The 25,190-nt window shown below is 42.1% G+C and overlaps 1 protein-coding gene across 2 annotated transcripts in view; it reads right to left on the bottom strand.

Annotated features, from left to right (window-relative positions):
* The window catches only part of erbin (erbb2 interacting protein), a 144,345-nt gene that overhangs the window by 95,603 nt on the left and 23,552 nt on the right, over positions 1 to 25,190 (bottom strand). For both annotated transcript variants that reach the window (XM_060909099.1, XM_060909100.1), the window contains exon 2: positions 448 to 531. The gene's annotated coding sequence lies outside the window, so the exon portion shown is untranslated. The remainder of the gene's footprint in view (positions 1 to 447; positions 532 to 25,190) is intronic.

The following is a 25,190-nucleotide window of genomic DNA, read 5'->3' as shown; positions in this document are numbered from 1 at the left end:
TATGTCTGGACTTCCTGTTCAGGAATGGATGCTTGCACAACATGTACTTATGGTCGTGACCACTTGAGCATGCAGAGCAGAACGATTGTACTTTCTGTATGAACAGCACATACCTACAGAGTCGACCGTTCCGTTTACAGCACAGTATTAAAACAAGAGCCAGCAAAGAGCTCCGACACTGGAACCGCTCAGCTTTTTATTACACATCATCAAACAGCCGCACTAAAAGCCAGCGAGTTGAGCACAGATGAACCGAGAGGCCCAGCAGGATAATATAACCCCTCTGTCTAATATACAGAGTCTCAGCTAACACTAAACTCAATCATCAGCTCAGAACTGTAAACTAATATCACATGGACGTTGCTCTTGGTTAAACTGGAGCTCCAGGATGTTTATAAAGTCATACTTATCCACAGAGGCTGCAGGAGAAAGACAAAGTTCTCTTACCTTCTCATTTATGATCCACGTCTCAAGATCTCACTCAGCAAATGAAGAGGCATGCAACAAAGGTGAATAAATCAGCAGCTCCACCTGAGAACAACAGATTTGGGGTTTTTTATTAACAGATTCTCAGCAGGAATAGGGAAATGTTTAAAAGGGCTGGGCAATATGATATAATATCGATATTGTGATAAATTTAGTCAGATATCATGAAAGTGTAACAGCTGATTCAGCTCTCCCTCTCACTACCTCACCACAGCCCTGTGTCCGTCACTAGCTCCTCATTACAGCGTCATTATATTTAAACTAGGGCTGTCGAAGTTAACGTGATAATAACGCATTAATGCGATCTCAATTTATCACGATTAAAAAAAAATAGTGCCGTTAACGCAAATTCTAATTTGGCCCTGCGAGTCACCCGTAGTTCCTGTTGAGGCTTGTCGCGTGCTGCTTCAATAAGAGTAAGTGTGAGTGATGGCGAAAGGTCTGTTAAATGGGAAGTTTCATTTCAAAAGCAGAGTGTGATTGAGTTGGTTTTGGAATGCACTTTGCAGTTCTAAAATACTTTTGTAAAGTGAGATGTCAGTATGCTGTAGCACTGTGATATGACACTAAATGTCTTTATTGAAGTCCAACTGCAATTTATTTTTGTTTGCACAACACTGTGAAGTCCTATTGAGGTATTTCACCTGACGTCACAGGGTCACGTGACGCCCCGGTGTCCGCCATTTTGAACGTCAAGCTACATACTAACGCTGCAGACAGAGAGGGAGAACCGGCTTGAAAAAAAAAACGTGTTACAGACACCTAGAATAGATTAATTTGTCAGTAAGCACTCTATAAATAACCATGGTGTTTGCTTGTTGTGCTGTGGGCTGCCACAACAGACAGGGACAGCGTGCAGGACGCTCCTTTTACCGGTTTCTAGTGATGGGAATTTCGGCTCTTTTGGCTCTTCTTACTATAAGGAGCCGGCTCTTTCGGCTCCCGAACGGCTCCTGAGATTTTATTTTTGATTTAATTGCTGCAATTAACTAGTTAATTAATTACATTATTTATATTTTATCAATAGGATGTTTTCCATTTTATTTTTTAGTTTTTGTAGCCATTGTAAAGCTTTGTAAAAGTATAGCAGTGTAACAATGTTCTAGCTATAGAAATAAAACTTACTTACCAATTAATAAATTATTTTCTCACAAACATAATGCAAAACTGTGTTATATTACCAATATAAAATACACAGCTGATCTTCCCCTCCTCAGGTGCCTCACAGACTCCTCTCCCCTGCGCTCCACAGCTTTAAGCATTACACCAATTTTCGTATTTTCGCAGCTGTGAATGACATCAACCAAAAAAAAAAGGAGGCGTACACCATGCTACTTTTTTTCCTTTGAATGGTAATAGACAACACAAAGACGCAATCGGACAGCAACTTTTTTTGTGAAAGTCTCTCTCTCTCTGAGGCCAAGTTTACATTAGACCGTATCTGTCTCGTTTTCTTTGCGGATGCACTGTCCGTTTACATTAAAACGCCTGGAAACGCCGGGAAACGGGAATCCGCCAGGGTCCACGTATTCAATCCAGATCGTGTCTGGTCCGGTGCTGTGTAAACATTGAGAATACGCGGATACGCAGTGCTGAGCTCTAGCTGGCGTCGTCATTGGACAACGTCACTGTGACATCCACCTTCCTGATTCGCTGGCGTTGGTCATGTGACGCGACTGCTGAAAAACGGCGTGGACTTCCGCCTTGTATCACCTTTCATTAAAGAGTATAAAAGTATGAAAATACTGCAAATACTGATGCAAATACTGCCCATTGTGTAGTTATGATTGTCTTTAGGCTTGCCATCCTTCCACTTGCAAGTGGTAAGTGACGCGCATGCCCAATATGCACTGAGATATCACACACACACACAGCGGCTCAGTCCCGAATCACTGCTCGTGCACTTCACTCGCGTGCTCTGTGAGCTGCGCAGGGCCGGAGTGCGCACCCTCCAGAGGGCACTCGCTGTTCAGGGCAGAGTGATTTGGAGCGCAGGATGCCTGCGGAGCCGAGCGTATCCGTGTATTGGCGTTGCTGTGTGCACGCGAATCGTGTATTGGCGTTGCTGTGTGCACACTAATCGTTTTAAAAACGTTAATCTGATGATCCGCTGATACGGTCTAATGTAAACCCCACCTGAGTCACCTAAGGACAAAAACTAATTCGGCTCCCACCGAAGAGCCGGCTCCCGTCGTTCACTTCAAAGAGCCGGCTCTTTGAACCGGATCGTTCGCGACCGACACATCACTACCGGTTTACTACTGACCCAGACAAGAGGGATTGCAGCTGTGAAGAGACAGGATTGGGAGCCAACAGAGTACTCCAGACTTTGCAGTGATCATTTCATTTCAGGTTAGTTTATCAGTTAATGCAATTTTAATAAAATATATAGCAAAAAGTAAATGGGTCAGTGTTTGTTAACCCATCTGAGCAGTGAAACAAGGCAGTGTTAATTTGTCTAGGGTTGCATGTAGCAGACATCAGACATAAAACGCAATAACAGAGGCTAGAAAGAAACGGGACACAGAAATAAACGGGGAAATTAAGTAAAAAGAAAAAAAGAGAAAAAAAAAAGAAGAAAAAAAAAAAAAAGAGTGCGGATCTCCAAACACATGAGAAGCCTCTCTTACGCACATCACGTGGACTCCACACACGCATCGCGTCTGAAGTCATAACTCATCAGGGGAAATCGTGTCCGCATTGGCATGTTCAAAAAACAACCTCGCGTCAACAATGATACCACACGCAAGAAAAAAAAAAAAAAAAAAACCAGTCAGGCTACTCAACAACCAACCTGGCAGCAGCAGTCGTTGTCATGTAAACACAACACTTCGGATATGCAAATGCTTCCCGTTACACACGATTGCTGTCAATAAACATCATTTTGGCAATATTTTAGAGACCCCCCAACATTTCTCAAATCATGTTTTCAAAAGGATCTCATGTCTGTTTCAGGGGATCTCGGATCCCCCGAGTAACAAGACAGTGTTGTGAACATAGCCTACCTTGTACCGTTTCAAACTGCTGGGGTCATCCTTCATCAAACTGTTGACTTCTGTCGACAACCTTGGCTCCATACCAAGGCTGGGTACAGTGTTTGTGATAAAAGACAGATCCAATTTAACACGAATCACAGCTTACTTTCTTGTTAAAATGTGCAAAGGTCTCCACCACCTCATACCGCCTTGCACTGAAGGACTTAAGCGTGCCGTCCAAAATGGCTGCATCACGTGACTTGGTCACGTGGGTGAAATACCTCAATAGGCTGTGACTGAATACAACTCCAGCACAATTGAAGTTTTATTTCATTTGTCACACGTCTGAACTGAGACACAGTAGTATGTGACTACATGTTTTATATTTGAGACTGCAGCTCCCTAATCCATCACACAATCCAATTTTGTGTTTTGTATGTTCAGTACTGCCTAGTATGTGAGTGAATAAACTCCCTTACCATTTTCTCTTGTCCCAGCAGTTTTTAACAAGTACTTTTAGCATAAAATGTGTTCACCATTTTAATTGTAGCATTTCACTTTAAAAGCCTTATTAATTTACATAGATTTAAAAAATGCGATTAATCGCGATTAACTATATGAAATTCTGAGATTAATCGCGATTAAATTTTTTAATCGTTTGACAGCCCTAATTTAAACAGATTATTTTTTCATCACCATGTGAAGGGAGCGTTAGACAGACGCAAAGCAAGCCCTGTGTCTTCTACACCACATATAAAACTGTTCTTTCTGATATCGGAGTTCAGACTGCAGAGATTAAGGGCGGGGCTGTGACGTTTGCGTGTTTTTATGAAGCAGGGTGAAAGTATGAACAACATTCTGGCACGTGGGAGGATGGCTGTAAATCTCACTGCGCATGCTACAGGACTCAGTAAACACACCAGTGCTGATAAAGACACATTCCAGTGCTCATATTTTCACAAGACTCCATGATCCGGGTGTGATCCTGAAACAGCACAGTGTTGGCTGGAGTACAGGTCAAAGGTCACAGCAGACACTGAGCTCATTCCCCATGGGAAGAGGAATCAAACTCGGGCCTTTCGCGTTGACTGAGCAGAGAGAGGAGACGAGACGAGACGAGAGAGGAGGGAATCAGTCCAAAGTTACACTGAACTGAATTAAACAGTTGTATGTCTCTGTAGTCTTCAGGTTACGTCATACACACAGACTGTTTTTAATCCGTTTCATGTGTTAAAGATTCATCACACACACACACGCACACACAAACAGATGGATGTTATATTATAGCTGATGAGTTGGACAGATAAGAAAAACAAACAAAAAAAAAACCTTCTCTCCGTTGTTAACTTTTCTCCACTTCTCATTAAAAAGTTTTCTGACCTTCACCTCTTTGGTCGGTCTCTCCTCCTGGGAGGTTTCCCTCTTAACCTCCATCATGTCACGACACATTTTTTTTTTTTTCTCTTTCCCATTAAGCGCCAGTCACTGTTCTGTGCTGAAGTTCCTACACTGAATTGAAGACAGTCTCTCTCCTCGTTCAAGTGTCCGAGTGAAACCAGCCGAGTCATGATTCAGTCCATGTTGTACTGACACAAACAGCTCTGTTACAGTTGCATCGTTTGTTTATTGTGTTACTTTTATTTACCCATTATTGCGGCTGGTAGGTTGAGGGAGAAGAAAGAGGAATGAATGAATGAATGAATGAATGAATAAATAAATAAATAAATAGTCACTACACAAAAGCACCCGCATTTAGCGGAAACTTGTTTCCAAATCCTTCCCCCCCCCCCACACACACACAGAGAGAGAGAGAAAGACAGAAATGGAAATGAGAATCCTTCGGCGTTCCTCTCGTCTGCTGGGAAGTGAAAATGAGCCGAGTATAGTGTGTGGATGTGACCTGCCTCTACCGCACGCACGCACGCTACCTTACAGAAATCTTCATATTAATGATTGGAGTCACAGGTTTAAGGATACATTTCAGCTAAAATAAAAATATTCTTTCCATTATTTGATATAGAAATATCAAAAATTTTTAAAAAATCAGTTTAATCCAGAGTTGGTGATAAAGCAGCATCAATAATTGTCAGTTTGCTGTTGTGTGTGAAACTAAGAGTTCGTGTGATAATGAGATGTTTCTGTTCTTTAATAACACAGGAACCGAAGGCCCAGTCCACAGACTGCCGCGTTCTCCACAAGAATGTGATGTTCTTGTGTTTGCTGGAGGCACAAATTCTGAGAGATGAGACACCGTCTCTGAGTGTTCAGCAGAGTTTCCATCAGAGTTTCTCAGCAGGGGCTGGCGGCTCTCAGAACGACACTGCTGAGTCAGCGTTTACCTCACTGAAGGCAGATGTACGCAGGACTCTGTGGTGTGGATTAAAACCACAGCTCACAGCAAAAGTGAGACAGAGAGCAAGACAGACAGACAGACAGACAGACAGACAGACAAGGTGCCAAGTGGGTCACAAAGGCAGCAGGAGCATCACCTGGGTAAAACTAAATGTTTATACTGTAGAGAAAGTGCTATAAAAATCTCAATTCAGTGTTTATAATCGTACAAAATCTCTCGGGAGTGTTTAGAAATGATGGGTTAAAGCTCTCAGTGTGGCTCTTCACTCAGCAGCTTGTCAGCCAATTCAAACTCAAGTACAAATCAGACGAACGCAAATATAACTCCATATCCAACAGCTTGCAGTCATGAAGCACTCCTTTAGTATGGTTCATGGTTTTTATGTATTTCAATTCTGTATTTCCTTTTTATTATGTTAGAGGAAGGCGATATACAGATAACTGTACATCAGTGTTATAGTGGGACCGTCAGAGTCCTGATAGGAAAGTCTCCAAACTCAGCAGATATCTTGGTAATGCCCCTGGGGCAGTTATTTCAGCCTCACTGCCCAGCTAAATGAACAGGGAGGGAGCAATAACTGCACTTACAGCCACTGGGACCAAAGCAAACAAACAAACAAACAAACAAACAAACAAAACCTGCATGCACAGAGTCACCACTCAAATCTAATTTAAAGAAAAAAAAAAAGTTTGGTGTCTTTGCCCCAAAATAAGGTTTAAAAAGCTCCCCCCCCCCCCAGAAGGTATACTTCCACTACACATTCACAACTGCGCACTTGCATCAGTGCGACACCACGACTGGTCTAATGTGTTTCCTGGTTTGGTAGATGATTGTTTTTTTGGGGAGAGGGGGTGGGAGGTGTGTGTACAACCACCATCTCTGATATTTTGGACTTGTCCCACAGATTTCTACTCAGGATTCTTAAAGTGGGATGTCTCCTCCCTTACAACGTCTTTGCCGCCATATTCGTGGGGGACACGCCCCAAGATCTAACACAGAGAGATAAAATCATGGATAGGAGCAAACTGTAAAAGTTTGTTATTTTGTACACATGATAAAGTTTTATTTTGTAAACTACACACAATATGACAACAGTAAAAAATAAAATAAAATACAATGGTTATAACCATATACGGTAATAAAAGTTATATGCTCCCCCTTGAATTAATGAGATTCTGATGTTTCCACTTAATATTTTCTGCCCAGGGTAAACCACGGATACTGAAACCACGGTTACCGAGTCAGCGGATACAGTGCTGCCACTGTCGTAACCTTTTAGACTTTTCTTTAGAGAAGTTCCTGCACCACTGAAGTAAAGACTCAGCACACTGACCCCAGATCAGATGTAAAGAGAGTTTGAACTCTCTGTACATCACTAATGCCAGAACACACACACTCGTGTGAAACGGCCCATGCAACATTCCTGCAGAACAATCATCTCTGTTTAACCCATCCTCACGTCAACAGTGCGTAACACAGCAGGACTACACACACACACACACACACACACACACACACACACGATGAGACTGACAGAAACTGTGTGTGTGTTTAGGTTTTTGTCACTTCCTGTTTCAGTGTACAGCTTTTAAATATTTTATATTTTATTTATAAAGCAGCAAAAATATACAGAATTTAATTTTGGCATCAGTGTAAAGCAAACAAACAAACAATTTGTGATCATTTTGAGCAACTGTTCTAGCTCCTATTTAAGGGTAGGTTCTCTCCCAGCACAAGAGGAACCAGGAGTAGCACAAGTGTTCAGCTTAAAAAACAAACAAACAAACAAACAAGGGGGTGTGGCAGACAAGTGCAGTGACAGTCAATTCCAGGCTTTATTGAGCGTCCATGAAACGGAGGAAACGCAGTGTGATTTTGATGTGTCCAAGTGAAATATAAAAATCTTTGCTAGCATTTCCTGCTAAAGTCACACGAGCACTCCGGCTTGCATCATTTCAGAATTCCTACTGAAGCGGAGAATGCAAAGAGAAAAAAAGCCTTGAAGGTGTGTAGTTCTCAGGGGAGATTCCCAGGGGTCTTTCCTCTCAATGAGACCCGAGAACCGTTCGGTCTGAAAGCACCTTCAGAGGTGGAGCTCAATCCACATCAACCAGAACAAGTAGTCCAGAAAAGTGCAAGGGGGAAAACCTAAACTACGTATGAGATGCATTTACACCAAAATACTACAAACAGCACTGATCCAACTCAGGCAGATTCCGGCACAAAATGGTGGATCAGAGGGGAAAAGAAACACATTCAGTTTAACAAAGGGAAAAGACTACAACTGAACTTGGAGAACTGAGACTCTGAAAATGTTTACATACAGTATAAACAGATTTATTGTATTTAATATATTTGCATGTACACAAAAAGCTGACAGGTATCAGCTGATACCCAAACTACCAGCACCAGCCATCGCTAAAAAGCATTTAGTTTACAGTAAAATGAACACTGTAATGAGTTTTTAAACACAAAGCTGAGTGAGTCTGTGTGTGTGTGTGTGTGTGTGTGTGTGTGTGTGTGTGTGTGTGTGTGTGTGTGTGTGTGTGTGGGAGAAAGAGTGTAACGCAGTTAGCATTACACCTAATTCATGATTAATGATACCAAGTGAATGGGATGGGAGAGACGTGCACTGCAGAGAGGCGTTATCTGGATGAACTCTGACCTGTGAGATTACCGGTATCAGTGTTGTAAGACAGAAGATAACCAGGCATCTTTACTCCGGACAATTGTGTTTGTATTTAAGCTCTGGTGTCTCCAGTGTCACCAGAGCAACAGGTCAAAACTACTACAGCTAAACCATAAATATTGGCACCTGTGAATTGATGTCATGCATCCCCGGGGGGAGGGGGGGGGGGGGGGGTTGTGTCCTCTGAACACACACACAATAAAGTCTGACTGGTAGCTGAACATTCCAACACTACCTGCCAGAGTACAGCCTCTCGACTGCGACGTGATGCAAGAGCACATTCAGACGGTGACGACGGAGCAAGATCAGGTTTAAGCAGCATCTCGTGATCCTGACACTGTACTTCTCACAAGAGGGTACTTCTGTGCCAAATCACCAGAATGCTCCTGGCTTACCATCTCAGATTTGCTTCATAATTTTTTTTATTTTGACGCCCTTGTAACTAATAATTGCTGTGCAAAATTTTAGGCCAATATCTCCACTAGTTTCGGAGATATTAAGCCTTCAAAAAGGGGGCGTGGCCCCATATTTAGCATAAAAACAAGTGTTACAATCAAAACATCCATAGTTTGATGGCTAATAACTTTTGAACTGTTCACACTAAATGGTTCAAATTTTCACACGATTCTTTGATATAACAAGACTCTGTACACAGAAGGAGAGCTTTGTATGTGACATATTTGCAGATTTATGGCGTGCCAAATATGGCTTCCTGGAACGCGCATTTGTCCATGGTAGCACTTTTGGCTCTCTATATCTCCAGATTTAATGACACCAGATGTCTGATTCTTTTTAATATATGAGACACGTTATCGTACTATCAGGAAAACATGTTATATCTGTGACAAAAATTATACTTGTCTCATATATAGGCCCCTAAAAATGGAAAAAAGCTTGTTGTGTCTGTATTTTGAATGCTTATAGCAAAAAGCTGACAAGGTCTACCAGAAAACAAATTAGCTCAGTGAAAAGAGCAAGGTCTAATTGATGTATGTACCAAATATGAAGTTGGTGCTGTGAAGAAAACTATTTCATTCAAGCTGTTGAATATAGAAGGTTTTAAGACATGTGAAAATGCCATTCACAAGGTTACATCACATGCTACATCATTGTACTTTTGGATTTCGCTGAGAACTACTCTTTCTTGGTACAGGATGCAGCGCAGGGGTACCACTGGGACAACAGCCAGTGCACCCTTCATCCATTTGCTGTTTACATGAAGAGCAGAGATGATTGGACATATGAAACAACATGCATATCTATATGTGTCATAAGTGACTGCCTGAAGCACAACACTGTAGCCATTCACACAATTCTTAAAAGCAGTGATTCCATACATTCAGCAACTCAGGGTGTATTCAGACCAGGATAGTTCGATAGTTCACTTGCTTTGGTCCGAACCAAATGTTTTTTTTATTTTTTCATTTTGGTGCGGTTCGCTTTCACACTGTACATTTTAGTAAGCGGACCAAAATCTGTCAACAAAGCCACGCACCCTGAGGTCGTTCAGCTATTGGTCAGAGACGACACGCGCACAAAGCGTTAAGTTCATAAGTAGTCATGGAGGCTTTCCGTGCTGTTATTCTTTTTAATGTCATCAAAGCTATATGTTTTTTCCAGTTTTTACTGTTTTCACAATTGTGCGATTACTATGCTGTTGTACAAGTAATTTATCAACGACGACGACAAAGGGCAAGGCGGCTACGGAGGATAGCGCTGATGAGCGCACATCATGTTGTGACAGTTCTGGCTCTTCACACAATAGATGAATTTCTTTTTTGCGTCGCTGGTACCGCCACTTTTTGAAAGAATGTCCCTGATTTTAATGTAGGTCTGACGGAGTTTCTTCACTTTTAGCCGACATTGTTCTGGGGAGCGCGTGAACCCCTTCTCCTTCATTTTCTCACTGAATACAGCAAACACGTCGGCATTTTTGTGTGTTCTCTCCAAAAGCTCAGATATGTGGACATCTGCCCATATATCCACAAGAGTACGCGTTTCTTCTTTGGCCCACGTTTGCCCCCTACTCATTTTTTGTACTCTGTAGTCTAGCCTACCACTGGTCTGAATGACTGAACGACTGTTGTAAGGTTCCCTTGACAACCGAAACAGTGTTTGCACTTTGCGGTGGAGTGTCAAGACTCTGTTTCCCATAATGCTCGACAAATGACGGAAGCTCCCGAGGTACAAAAAAGCAAAACCGTCGGATTAGATCCGGTCTGCTTTCACACCTCCAAAAGATCCGCGCCAGGGTTAGTTCGGTCCGGACCGAGTCCGACCTTGCAGCTCGGTCCGCTTGTTTGGTCCGGACCAGAGTTCGGTGGTTTGTATTCAGACCAACCCAAAAGGTCCGGACCAAGGGAAATTTGGTTCGTTTGGTCCGGACCAAACAACGTAGGTGTGAATACGCCATCAGTCCCCAAATTTCAAAACTTATATACTTTAGTGATGGATCAGCTGCCCAGTACAAAAACTGTACAAATCTGTTGCATTTAGAGTCACCAGTTAACCTAACCTGCATGTCTTTGGACTGTGGGGGAAACCGGAGCACCCGGAGGAAACCCACGCGGACACGGGGAGAACATGCAAACTCCACACAGAAAGGCCCTCGCCGGCCACGGGGCTCGAACCCAGGACCTTCTTGCTGTGAGGAGACAGTGTTAACCACTACACTACCGTGCTGCCCCACATATATGTATAGTCAAGAGAATTTGAATTAATAATGATGTAGCATGTGATGTAACCTTGTGAATGGCATTTTCACATCTTAAAACCTTCTATATTCAACAGCTTGAATAAAATAGTTTTCTTCACAGCACCAACTTCATATTTGGTACATACATCAATTAGACCTTGCTCTTTTCACTGAGCTAATTTGTTTTCTGGTAGACCTTGTCAGCTTTTTGCTATAAGCATTCAAAATACAGACACGACAAGCTTTTTTCCATTTTTAGGGGCCTATATATGAGACAAGTATAATTTTTGTCACAGATATAACGTTTTCCTGATAGTACGATAACGTCTCGTCTCGTCTTCTTCCGCTTATCCGGGACCGGGTCGCGGAGGCAGCAGTCTAAGCATGGAAGCCCAAACTTCCCTTTCCCCAGACACCTCGGCCAGCTCCTCGGGAAGAACACCGAGGCGTTCCCAGGCCAGCCGAGAGACATAGTCCCTCCAGCGTGTCCTGGGTCTTCCCCGGGGCCTCCTCCCGGGGGGACATGCCTGGAACACCTCCCCAGGGAGGCGTCCAGGAGGCATCCGAAAAAGATGCCCGAGCCACCTCAGCTGGTTCCTCTCGATGTGGAGGAGCAGCGGCTCTACTCCGAGCTCCTCCCGAGTGACTGTGCTTCTCACCCTATCTCTAAGGGAGCGCCCAGCCACCCTGCGAAGGAAACTCATTTCAGCCGCTTGTATCCGCGATCTTGTTCTTTGTCATTACCCAAAGCTCATGACCATAGGTGAGAGTCGGAACGTAGGTCGACCGGTAAATTGAGAGCTTCGCCTTTTGGCTCAGCTCCTTCTTCACCACGACGGACCGGTAAAGCGACCGCATCCTTTTTAATATAGGAGTACGATAACGTGTCTCATATATTAAAAAGGATCAGACATCTGGTGTCATTAAATCTGGAGATATAGAGAGCCAAAAGTGCTACTATGAACAAATGCGCGTTCCAGGAAGCCATATTTGGCACGCCATAAATCTGCAAATATGTCACATACAAAGCTCTCCTTCTGTGTACAGAGTCTTGTTATATCAAAGAATCGTGTGAAAATTTGAACCATTTAGTGTGAACAGTTCAAAAGTTATTAGCCATCAAACTATGGATGTTTTGATTGTAACACTTGTTTTTATGCTAAATATGGGGCCACGCCCCCTTTTTGAAGGCTTAATATCTCCGAAACTAGTGGAGATATTGGCCTAAAATTTTGCACAGCAGTTATTAGTAACAAGGACATTAAGGCCACACCAATTCGATTAGTTGGTTCTTGGAATCGCCGCTTGAAGAAAATGCAAAATGAAGGAAAAAAAAAATCGAAATCGACTGCAGGTTGAGGTCACGTGACGTCAAAAACCAATCAAATCGCCCCTTTCACTTTAGATAAAGACTTGTGGAAGAAACATGGCTGTGAAGGGGAATCCTGCAAATCCTGTTTGTGATTCTTAGGATATTCAGCGAACAGAAGCGTAAAATCTTTGACAAGTGTGTCGAAATTCAAGAGGGGGAACTAAAAGATGCCGTGAGCTTATTACCCTGCGATGTGCCAACTTGGACTACAACTCTGTGGAGGTGGGTTTGATTTATATATTTCACTGATTGATGTGAGGGGCAAACAAAAAATCATTCAAAGTATTTAGCCATCAGAAGTAGCCTACTCCTGGTCAAATCTTTTTTTCTGTGCATTGTAGATGTTCAATTGACTGTAATTCAATCGTTTATTTAGCCTCTCTGTTTACTGGTTTGCCTGATAAAAGACGTGCAGCCAGAGCTAGCCCTTAATGCATATGGGTGGAAATAAGCTATTAAAAGAGCCATATGAAATGCGTAACAATAATGTATTGCCTTTGTTTTGTTTCTCTATTATGAAAGCCCTCCATTTCCACCGCTAATTTTACCATCAGACAGGGCTCTACAGTGCGCACATTTCACTCGCATTTGCGAGCAAATTTTTCAGCATGTGAACGACGAAAAAAAAAGTGAAAAAGTTACTTTTTTTTGCCGTTCTGCCACATCTTTCTGTGATTGCCCCTCTTTCCCACGGTTGTATGTTGTGGGTGTGGCATTAGGTGGGAAAAGTGCTTTTTAGGGATTCATCAGATCGTTCAACTGAGAGATAACTGAGAGCTGGTTCGGACCGAGCTGAGAAATATATTCGCTATGCAGAGAATAACGGCGTTTTTTTAAAAGCAATGATGGTGGAAACAAGAATAAAAGAACGGACGAGGAAGAAAGTGTAGTGAAGAAAGCTAGAACGACGGGAGAAGGTGCGGGAAAATTATATAACGAGATGGAAAGCACACACCCCAGTGCAAACATTTAGATGGGAACATACAACACAGCAGAAAAACAAATAATATACAGTATATACAAATGGTGCATGTCACAACACAGCAGAAAAACAAAGAATATATACACAACTGGGCGTGATGAGCTGCAGATGTTAATTGCACATTAGTTATAGAAACTCAGTTCAGCTACAAAACTCAGGATATTGCACTGTATTTGGTATTGCATTGTATTGGGTATGGATGTAAAAGTGTAGAAATATAAATATAAAATATACAAAAGCTATAAAAACTAAAAAGTTGCTCTGTGAGGTTGCACTGTAATAAGTATTGCACTGCATCAGGTAAGTGTGAGAATATTGTCCTTTTAGGTCCTTGTTGGTGCATTGTTGCACCTGCCAGAAGTGGCATCAGTCAGTGCGTGTAATTAGCCTTTTTCACATTACGTCACTTGCAGAAGAACCTCACATCCGTTTTCAGCCTTTTGAATGGAAGAAGAGGCGGCATGCTAATCTGCTGGCTAACAAGTAGCAACCATAGAAAGTCAGTAAACTTCCTTTCCAAAACAAGGCAGATAGGTGACTGGAATGGTCGCTAACAATATGTAATGATAAACAACAATGCGCAATATTATCATCAATCTTAGGCCAAATAAATTTAAAAAAAAAAAAAAAAAAAAAAAGGTGTTTCCGGTAACCCGACCGACCAAGAATTTCGGCGGCGAAATTACCAACCGTAAAGTTTTTATTACAAATTTTCCTCGATATTCAGGCTTTCATCTAAACCGGGGAACAGGGGCGCTGCGCCCGCTTACTCTCGGCATGCGCCCCCTTACCGACTCCGTGAAAACATCCCAGCAACACCACGTGACAATGTGTCTGATCATCAAATACATTATAATTGCTCCAAAAATATTCCAATCATAGTAGATACACCACCAGACGGTGCAAAAACAATCCGAATTGGCGTTTTCCAGACTGAGGCGCCATGTTGTTTAGTTGTTTACTTGTCGCGGCTGCTCTCACGAGATTTGACATGGGTTACATACAAGGTCAGCTGACTTGTAGAGCGAGATTTCTCGAGACTGAATGACCTTTCACCCACCGGCGCGGGAGCTTTTGACAGAAGTAGTTCGTGAGTTGTTTTTGTTGACACTTGGGCATTTAAAGATGTCATCCCGCGGCACGAAGCGGAAGAAAGCCGAAGACTGTCCGGGGCAGAAGAAGATTACTTCTTTCTTTTTCAATGTTGACAGACGATTTGTTACAATTTCCCTCTCAGCCTCAGAATGTCCCATTGTAGCCTCAGTTTTTCAAAGGCTTCACACGGCGAGGGGGACGGACAACCGGCACCCCCCCCACTTCGCTCCCTCACCATGGTGAGCGCCCTCATACTAAATTTTTCTAGAAAAAACCCTGCTATTATAGTATTAAAATGCTGAATGTTTCAGTGTTTCAATTTATATACTGACTAGTCACAATTTTTCAAGTTTTTTAAAAATTTGTTTAAAACACATTTTGTGTGTGGTATATTGAAAGAATTCTGTGCCAAAATATTATTTTGTAAGATGTTTGTGTTAAATTTTTCAAACAATAAAAAAAAAGAAAAAAAAAAAAAAAAAAAAAAAAAACCTTTTTCCTACCTACCGACCCTATTTTAGAATTTCGTGTTACCTGAAACACACTTTTTTTTTTTTTTGGCCTTATCTGTGAATGACACAGTTTTGTTAACATATGTTGCCGCCATATACCTCTTCTTCCATTCAAAAGGTTGAAAACGGATACGAGTTCCCCTGCAAGTGACGTAATGTGAAAAAGGCTAATTGTTCAAGGTGGTTATGGCCTGTGGGAAAAAACTGTTTTTGAGTCTGTTGGTCGTTGCTTTGATGCACCTGTAACGCCTGCCTGAGGGCAGCAAGTCAAAGAACTCAGAGCCAGGGTGGGAGCTGTCCTTGATGATGATGTTAGCTCTGCTGAGCTCTGCTCTCTGTTTAGCTACTGTTTGTTCATTCATTCAGTTGTTCGTTATTCATTTTATTCATTCGTTCATTCATTCATTCTCAATTGAATTTTGCGTTTTATGTGTTGGTGTGTCTAAGGTTTGCGCTGCAATAAACCTCCAAAATAAAAACCTACTTGTGCCCCCATTTTTTTCCCTATGCTCCTAAAATTTTTAACTTAGGAGCACGTGTGCTCCTGAAAAAAAAAAGTTGGTGTAGAGCCCTGCCATCAGAGCATTTTATTTTATTTTATTATTTCGCGTGCTCGCTTCATATTTTTCCTGAAAAAATCTGAGAACCAACTAATTAAATTGGTGTGGCCTAAAATAAAAAAATATGAACAAAATCTGAGATGGTCAGTCGGGAACTTTCTCTAAAATCTGATGATTTGGCACGGAATTACTCAACACCACAGGTGAGAACATGAGAAAAAATTCCTGTCAAACAACAACCTGAAGAGAAAGAGAATCAAAACACTACAAGCTCAACAAGTCACTTCTCGTCCTTCTGGTGACTGATGTGGGCCTGAAATACCATTAAAATAAAACTTCAAAACAGGAAGTCAGCGAATGAAGAAAACCGGATTTCACACATTCATCAAAATCTAATCAGTTCATCTGCTGGTTTTAATCGTCGTCATCCCATATAAACCCTACAAACATTCATCAGCACTATCTCAAGACGTCACACCAACAAGAGCCTCAGACAGAAACGGAAATATAACATCCCCACCACCGAGTGAGGAATACAGAGAAATAAACACTAATCTCACCACATTATCATTCCATCACAGTGACAGTACACACCTTGCAAAGGTATTTCACCTAAGAGTCACCGTTATTACTAAATAGAAGCACACACTCGGTCATTCTATTACACCGGAAACATGATAACCTGTTTCTACACACACACACACTTTTTAAAGTAATTTATTATTAGGTTCTACTGAGATTTTTCATCTGTTCTTTAAATTTAGTAATAACTGCAAAATTATATTACTTCATTTAGATGTTTAACAGTTCTGCTGTAAATATCAACACATTTCTACAGACACTTCAGTTTTTGGTGTCTCTGCAGCTTCACAACACATTTAATTGAGGGAAAAAAAAAATCAGCTTTATAGCTTCATTTGTGCTGAAAAGAAATTATATAGAGTAAAGGACGTGCAAACACAGCAAAAATAAATAAATTCTCTGGATTTCATAACGTTTTAATACAGTTAAACACTAAGGTGAAGTTATACACCATTACTCTACAGTTCAGCACACAGACCAGTTCTACTGGTTCATTTTTAAGCACACAAACTTTATACCTCTATTTTACTTTACAGTAACCCTTACTGAGGTTCTCCTGTGTTAACTCTCTGCGCTGGTGTAGGGCTGAGCAACATCATGATACAACCCTGATTCCAAAAAAGTTGGGACAAAGTACAAATTGTAAATAAAAACGGAATGCAATGATGTGGAAGTTTCAAAATTCCATATTTTATTCAGAATAGAACATAGATGACATATCAAATGTTTAAACTGAGAAAATGTATCATTTAAAGAGAAAAATTAGGGGATTTTAAATTTCATGACAACAATACATCTCAAAAAAGTTGGGACAAGGCCATGTTTCCCACTGTGAGACATCCCCTTTTCTCTTTACAACAGTCTGTAAACGTCTGGGGACTGAGGAGACAAGTTGCTCAAGTTTAGGGATAGGAATGTTAACCCATTCTTGTCTAATGTAGGATTCTAGTTGCTCAACTGTCTTTGGTCTTTTTTGTCGTATCTTCCGTTTTATGATGCGCCAAATGTTTTCTATGGGTGAAAGATCTGGACTGCAGGCTGGCCAGTTCAGTACCTGGACCCTTCTTCTACGCAGCCATGATGCTGTAATTGATGCAGTATGTGGTTTGGCATTGTCATGTTGGAAAATGCAAGGTCTTCCCTGAAAGAGACGTCGTCTGGATGGGAGCATATGTTGCTCTAGAACCTGGATATACCTTTCAGCATTGATGGTGTCTTTCCAGATGTGTAAGCTGCCCATGCCACACGCACTAATGCAACCCCATACCATCAGAGATGCAGGCTTCTGAACTGAGCGCTGATAACAACTCGGGTCGTCCTTCTCCTCTTTAGTCCGAATGACACGGCGTCCCTGATTTCCATAAAGAACTTCACATTTTGATTCGTCTGACCACAGAACAGTTTTCCACTTTGCCACAGTCCATTTTAAATGAGCCTTGGCCCAGAGAAGACGTCTGCACTTCTGGATCATGTTTAGATACGGCTTCTTCTTTGAACTATAGTTTTTTAGCTGGCAACGGCGGATGGCACAGTGAATTGTGTTCACAGACAATGTTCTCTGGAAATATTCCTGAGCCCATTTTGTGATTTCCAATACAGAAGCATGCCTGTATGTGATGCAGTGCCGTCTAAGGGCCCGAAGATCACGGGCACCCAGTATGGTTTTCCGGCCTTGACCCTTACGCACAGAGATTCTTCCAGATTCTCTGAATCTTTTGATGATATTATGCACTGTAGATGATGATATGTTCAAACTCTTTGCAATTTTACACTGTCGAACTCCTTTCTGATATTGCTCCACTATTTGTCGGTGCAGAATTAGGGGGATTGGTGATCCTCTTCCCATCTTTACTTCTGAGAGCCGCTGCCACTCCAAGATGCTCTTTTTATACCCAGTCATGTTAATGACCTATTGCCAGTTGACCTAATGAGTTGCAATTTGGTCCTCCAGCTGTTCCTTTTTTGTACCTTTAACTTTTCCAGCCTCTTATGGCCCTTTTCCACTACCCTTTTTCAGCTCACCTCAGCCCGACACGGCTCGCGTTTCGACTACCTCAGAGCAGCACGACTCAGCTCGCTTCAGCCCTATTCAGCACCCAAAACTCGCACGGTTTTGGAGTGGGGCTAGGGGCGTGAGGAGACACTCCCCTGTGCACTGATTGGTGAGGAGGAGTGCCCTCACATGCCCACACACGCCCCGCGAGCACGCTGGGATCTGTAAACACCGTAAACCCGGAAGAAAAAGAATTACGAATTACGAGAATTTCTGAAGCCTTATGCGCCTCGCCTCATCTATACGCTCTTGCCAGTATCTGTTGGCGTTGTCAGTGACAACAAGCCACAGCACCAAGACCAGCAACACTAACGACTCCATGTCCTCCATGTTTATTGTTTACTATCCGGGTCGTGAGACTACCGCTTAAAAGGTCACTGATGTCACTGTTTGCGCCACCTAACGACATCACGTGATGTCCACCCACTTTCGCTAACTCCACCCAGTGTGTCCACCCACTTCCAGCCAGCACGGTTCAGCGCGGTTGTAGTCGAAATGCAACTCCAACAGCCCCACTCAGCCATGTTGGTAGTGGAAAAGCGGCAATATTGCCCCTGTCCCAACTTTTTTGAGATGTGTTGCTGTCATGAAATTTCAAATGAGCCAATATTTGGCATGAAATTTCGAAATGTCTCACTTTCGACATTTGATATGTTGTCTATGTTCTACTGTGAATACAATATCAGTTTTTGAGATTTGTAAATTATTGCATTCCATTTTTATTTACAATTTGTACTTTGTCCTAACTTTTTTGGAATTGGGGTTGTATAATCTCAGTATGGTGATAAATATAATTTGATATAGCATGATTATTTTTTATTAAATATCATTTCTATTTTATGATTACAATAACATAGCTGCCAACATTCCGAAATTGTAAATAGTAATACAAGGTTGGGTACTGAGTCTTGGTGGGGGGTCGGGGCCCCCCCGCCGCCAAAGCTTTCTAGCAAAACTACCCTGAAAAATCACACTAAAACAAAATTAGTTAGTTTTGCAGTCTTTGAAATATTGTCCGTGCTTTCCTTGTGAATGGAGGTTTTCACATGTGTTATGATATCAGAACGCCCGTCATGACTGATAGAAATGTCTCGCCGACATGGAGCACAAAACGCGTAGTGAACGCCCTTACTTGACTTAGAAATGAAGGGAAACTCCTCTCGGTACGAGTCCTTGAAGCGCTGGCCCTTCCCCTTAGCCATGCTTTCTTTAGAGATTAGTACTACGCTACATCTTCATAACAAAAGCTTGAAACGCCATGCTTTGTTCAGAAACTTCGTGAACAAAGGCCAGACGATAGCGTGCCATGGATGATCTAATAGCATCATTGATTGGCTGAGAGAACAAGCAATAGCCAATGAAATTTGGCGTAGCATCTGCCGCTTGGAACGAAGCGGTGTTTTATCAAATACGAATCCCACCAGTGATAGACTTTGAAAATGACCCATGAAAATTGGCAAAATCGTATTTTATTGTAGTAAATTCGTATTTTCGTAATCAAAACGACAAATCGTAATAAATACGATTTATTCATAGTACTTGGCAGCTATGCACTAACTCGAAGCAGCTCATTTGATTAACATTTTGCATCTTTTTTTTTTAGATGATTTGGAGATTCTCTATTTTTTGTTTGCTTCGGTTTTTTAAAGCTATTCCTTTTTTAGACATTAAATAAACAATATATAATTGAATATAAATAAAGGAACAGGATTTTTCTTTTTTTTTTTTACTACAGTATTGGTGGGAAATTTCTAGCAAAGCTAATCATGCATCGTAGAATTGCCCTGGAGAATCGTGATGTATAATATTTTACTTAGAGTTTAATGCAACTTAAGAATTTCACCTCACTTTCATATTTTTACGATGTGTGTAAACTTGACAAATAAATCTAACGCCATTAATATTTTTTTCCAATATTTACTGAGATTTTAAAAGAATAGAATGAACAGGCATTAATAACTAAACATTTACATTGATGCAACTACCCACAAAAGTTAACAAATAAAATAAAATTAGACATTAAAAAGGACAGTTTATATTAGGATGTATTTACACTACAGTGATGTACAGGACATAAATCCCCTTATCACCATCCTACACTGCAGGGAGTGACTGTATTGCATTTTCAAAAGGTCCATGAAAAGGGTCCAAATATGAGCCAAAATAAGTCCTTTCGATTATTATTATTACTACTACTAAACGAATGGAAAACGGTTCTGAGCCTTCAATATGAGACACTGGGATGATTTTGTTTAGTTGTGATGTAATTATTTCTATCTGTAGCTGATCTTAATTGCAGTATTGTGGATTTTTCTGGCAGTGTAACGTCACACCGCTGCATCACGAGCACATTTCAGCAGGAGACAAACAGAAGAAAAAGAGAAAAAAAAAAAAAAAGGACATGAACACACAGCAGCGCTGTGTTAAAGAGGACAAACATCAGTCGTGTGTTAGGGAACTGCAGCCTGGAACACAGGACGACGACGGGCTCAGAGCCGCCGATCAATAACGCACAGTCTCCTCTCTCTCTCTCACACACACACACACACACACACACACACACACACAAATCTATTTATGGAGCTGCAGCTATGGGTTTTATTTTAATGACATTTATTTTTAGACATTACAGACTCAAGGTCACAAGTCACGAGCCTGAGTGCTCTAACCTCCTGCAGAGGAAGAAGAAAACACCACAGTGCTGTGAAACACACCCGACACCAGGAGGCTCATAAATTAGGGGTCATGACCCCATATGGAGTCACTTGATTTACAATTGGGGTTGTGAGGAAAACACACTCAATCTGCTCTGGTCTTTCATTCATTTTACAAATGAACATCTGAGATTTTGAAGAGAGATTGTGTGTTAATATTCTGAAATACATCTCACACTGAGACAAGACACATTTAAATCAATATCATACGTTATTTTAGTCTTTTTCTGGGTGGCACAGTGGTGTAGTGGTTAGCACTGTCACCTCACAGCAAGAAGGTTCCGGGTTCGAGCCCCGTGGCTGGCGAGGGCCTTTCTGTGTGGAGTTTGCATGTTCTCCCCGTGTCTGCGTGGGTTTCCTCCAGGTGCTCCGGTTTCCCCCACAGTCCAAAAGACATGCAGTTAGGTTTATATGGGGCGGCCTTGGGCTGAAGTGCCCTTGAGCGAGGTACCGAACCCCTGACTGCTCCCCGGGTGCTGTAGTGTGGCTGCCCACTGCTCTGTGTGTGTGTGTTCACTGCTTCAGATGGGTTAAATGCAGAGGATGAATTTCACTATGCTTGAAGTGTGCATGTGACAAAGGTTTCTTCTTCTTTTTCACACTGCACAAGTATACTTCAGTGACAAATTTCTCCATCTTTCTACACACTTGCGTTATCTCTCAAATCACACTTATGCACATTATTGAGCACTAACACTAACAGGGTTTGAGTTTTAAAATCCACTCGTGTCCCCTGCACACGGATAGAAAGCTCTGCTCTGTGTTCCAGCCTTCTGGATTTTCTAGATTAGTAAATATTTGAGGGTAAGGTTAAAATTTTTGATTTCAGACGCAGATCATAACATCACTCACAATGACGGAGGAAAGTTTGAAGAGACACAGATCGACTCAGCTGTTTTGGCTCCGAGATTCTGTCTCGTGAATGTCATTCTAAAATCTTCCAGATGTACATAAGATACGCAAAGAGCGTGTGAACAATACTGCTCGTGTTACTACTACTTCTGCACGCACACGAAAAATCCTATGCCAAGTGTAAATCAGGTTCCTCTGCTTGACAAGGGGGCATATCACTATCACACCACTGGGCTGTGGATTAGTTTAAATGCCGTTTAAAATACTCTACTTTATGGTTTTGTTTTGCTTTCGTTTGTGTTGTTTTTGTAAATATCACGCCTGCTAATAAACACTCTTCCTGCACTTAGATCCGTCTCCCGCTGTCTATTTTGTAGTGTCCTGAGCCCCAGATCTTTAACCCAGCCACATATAAAAAGTTGTTCTCCTCCATGCTCTTTCAGGTTCTCATCTGTGTGTCCATGTAGAACAATGTCTGCAGCACCAGGTAGTCTGAGGTGTCAGGGAATGCAACAGATGGATAATATTCCAACTCATGGGAAAAATCCTTCTTTGTTAGCGTGTAAGGATCTAATCCCATTGAGTGGTTTCTATATCCACTTCTTTTGAGTGTACTTTATGGTTTTAATAACTTGCTTGTTTGCTGAACACAAACATGGCAGTAAGTTCGTGTTAATGGACCAGACTCCACTTTTGGATCATTAATCCCTTTTGGCTGAGAATGACCTGCATGCAGGGGTTTGGCTTCTGGCACATCCATACAGTTTTAAATACAACACCTACAATTAAAAACAGGTTGTTTTTACTGCAGTTATTTAAATTTCTGGGCTCCCATCTGTAACAGGGAGTGATGTCGCCTCCCTTTAATACACTTTACAATAGATTAGAGTCTAATAGAATAGATGGGCCAAAATAATTGGGGATCTTTTTAATGGGCCTTGACTCATTACAAGTATGAATAGCTGGAGCTTAAAGCAGAAGAGGTTGAGAACCCCTGATATAGCCAAGAAGCCTTTATTTATCACACATATACTCAAGCCAAACAAAAAAAAAATTTTGTTTCCTATTACATGCTTTGAAAAATTAGGGTAGGTCGGTAGGGATTTTTTTTTTTTGTGAAGAAATGTTTCCATGGCTATCACCACTCTTTTTTTCCCCCCCATATTCACAATAAAATATCCACCCACCCAGCACTCTGTTTGAATGCATGTTTGCAGGTATTCTGTTTTCAGAGATAAACACTTAACACCACTTTCAAAGATTTATTTCGAACCATACACAAACTTCACACTGAAAGTGTGTGTTGAACTGTAAAAATCAGCTGTTCAATGTCTATTTCCCATATGGCCTGTAGCAAATGTCACAAGTGCCATCACTGAGGCGGCCGAAAGCAACATCCCCAAAGAAGAGAAGAGAAAGAGACCATCAAGTAAGTGGTTCACACCTGAAATTAAAGATCTCATGGAAAAACGTAGAGCTTCAAAGTCTAATCCAGTGCTATATCGTCAAGTCAATGTGGAAGTGAAGAGGAAATGCAAACAAGCCAAAGAGAAGTGGTTAGAAGAGGAGTGCCAAGAAGTCGAGAATTTGAGTCTCAACGCGAAACGCATGTTCAAGAAGATCAACGAGATTGTTGGAAAACGAGCCACGCCCTCCTCTGGGCTCATCAAGGCAGCTGATGGCTGAGTGCTACAAGAAACATCTGAGGTGACAACTCGGTGGGAAGAGTACATCCAGGACCTCTTCGACGACAACCAACCAGGCGATGAGGTTATCCTGGAGTCCGCAGTGACAGGTCCGCCCATTCTGAAGTCTGAAGTAAGATGGGCTCTCCATCAGTTGAAGCCTGGGAAAGCAAGTGGACCCGATGGCATATACACTGAGATGCTCAAAAGCGTTGGATGAGGAAGGCATCAACCTTGTGTGGAAACTTCTCACGCAGATCTATGAAATGGGAAATTTTCCACAGGACATGCTCAAGTCAATTTTTGTCACCCTGCCGAAAATCTCTGGTACACTTGACTGCGACAAGCATCGTATAATCAGCCTCATGTCGCACATGCTGAAGCTATTGCTGAAAATTGTCCTACAGTGCATTAGACGAAAGCTTCTTCCAGAAATACCAGAGGTCCAGTTCGGATTTATGAAAGACAGAGGAACAAGGAACGCGATTTTTGTCTTGAGAATGCTGTCTGAGAGAGCCATCCAGCACCAGACGGACATCTATCTCTGTTTTATTGACTATCAAAAGGCTTTCGACAAGGTGCGCCACTCTGAACTGTTTAAGATGCTCATCAGTATCTAAGTAGATGACAAGGACTTCCGCATTGTACAGTCGGTATATCGCGACCAACTAGCGGCCGTCCGTCTCCCTTGCAGCACAACGAACTGGTTCAAAATCAAACGAGGAGTACGACAAGGCTGTGTCATGTCCCCGGACCTCTTTAATCTTTATTCAGAAATGATCCTACGCGAGCTTGCAGAAAGACCTGAAGGCATCATTATCAATGGCGTCAAGATAAACAATCTCAGATACGCTGACGATATCGTCCTGCTGGCTTGGTCCGAGGAAGAGCTCCAGTCCCTCTTCGATGCTACGGTTGATGCCAGCCAGCGCCTTGGTCTTAATGTCAAATACAAAGAAGACAAAAACCATGGTCATTTCGAAATCGGAGATCCCACCGACGTGCCAGCTACGCCATGGAAACAACTCTATTGACCAAGTATCCTCGTTCAATTACCTCGGCGCCATTGTCACCTCGGACGCGCGATGTAAGAAAGAGATCCGTAGACGAATTGGAATAGGGAAGGACGCTTTTAGCAACATGCGCTCGATCTTCACTGATCGCAAGCTCTCGATGAAGATCAAAATCCAGCTGCTCAAGTCCTATATATGGTCAACTCTTCTGTACGGCTATGAATCATGGACGTTCACCACTGAGACTCGTAGAAATATTGAGGCAGCAGAGATGTGGTTTTACCGCAGGATGCTCCGCATTTCATACGTGGACCACGTTACAAACGAAGAGGTCCTCCGACAGGTCGGTATGGAGCGCGAGCTACTCCATACGATTGATCAACGGCAGCTCAAGTTTCTTGGTCACTGTGTGAGAAAACAAGCACTTGAAGACCTCAGCCTCAGTGGAAGGATCGTGGGAAAGAAAGCCCGGGGAGGTCAGAGGAAAACATTCCTCAAGAACTTTGATCTCACCCCTGCAGACATCTGGGTCTTGGCAAGACAGAGGGAAACATGGCATGATATGGTTCGCC

The sequence above is a fragment of the Neoarius graeffei genome, chromosome 25 (genome assembly GCF_027579695.1).
Source record: "Neoarius graeffei isolate fNeoGra1 chromosome 25, fNeoGra1.pri, whole genome shotgun sequence".
NCBI classification, from domain to species: Eukaryota; Metazoa; Chordata; class Actinopteri; order Siluriformes; family Ariidae; genus Neoarius; species Neoarius graeffei.
The sequence above is the reverse complement of the archived record's forward strand: the minus strand, read 5'-3'. Positions and strand labels throughout refer to the sequence as shown.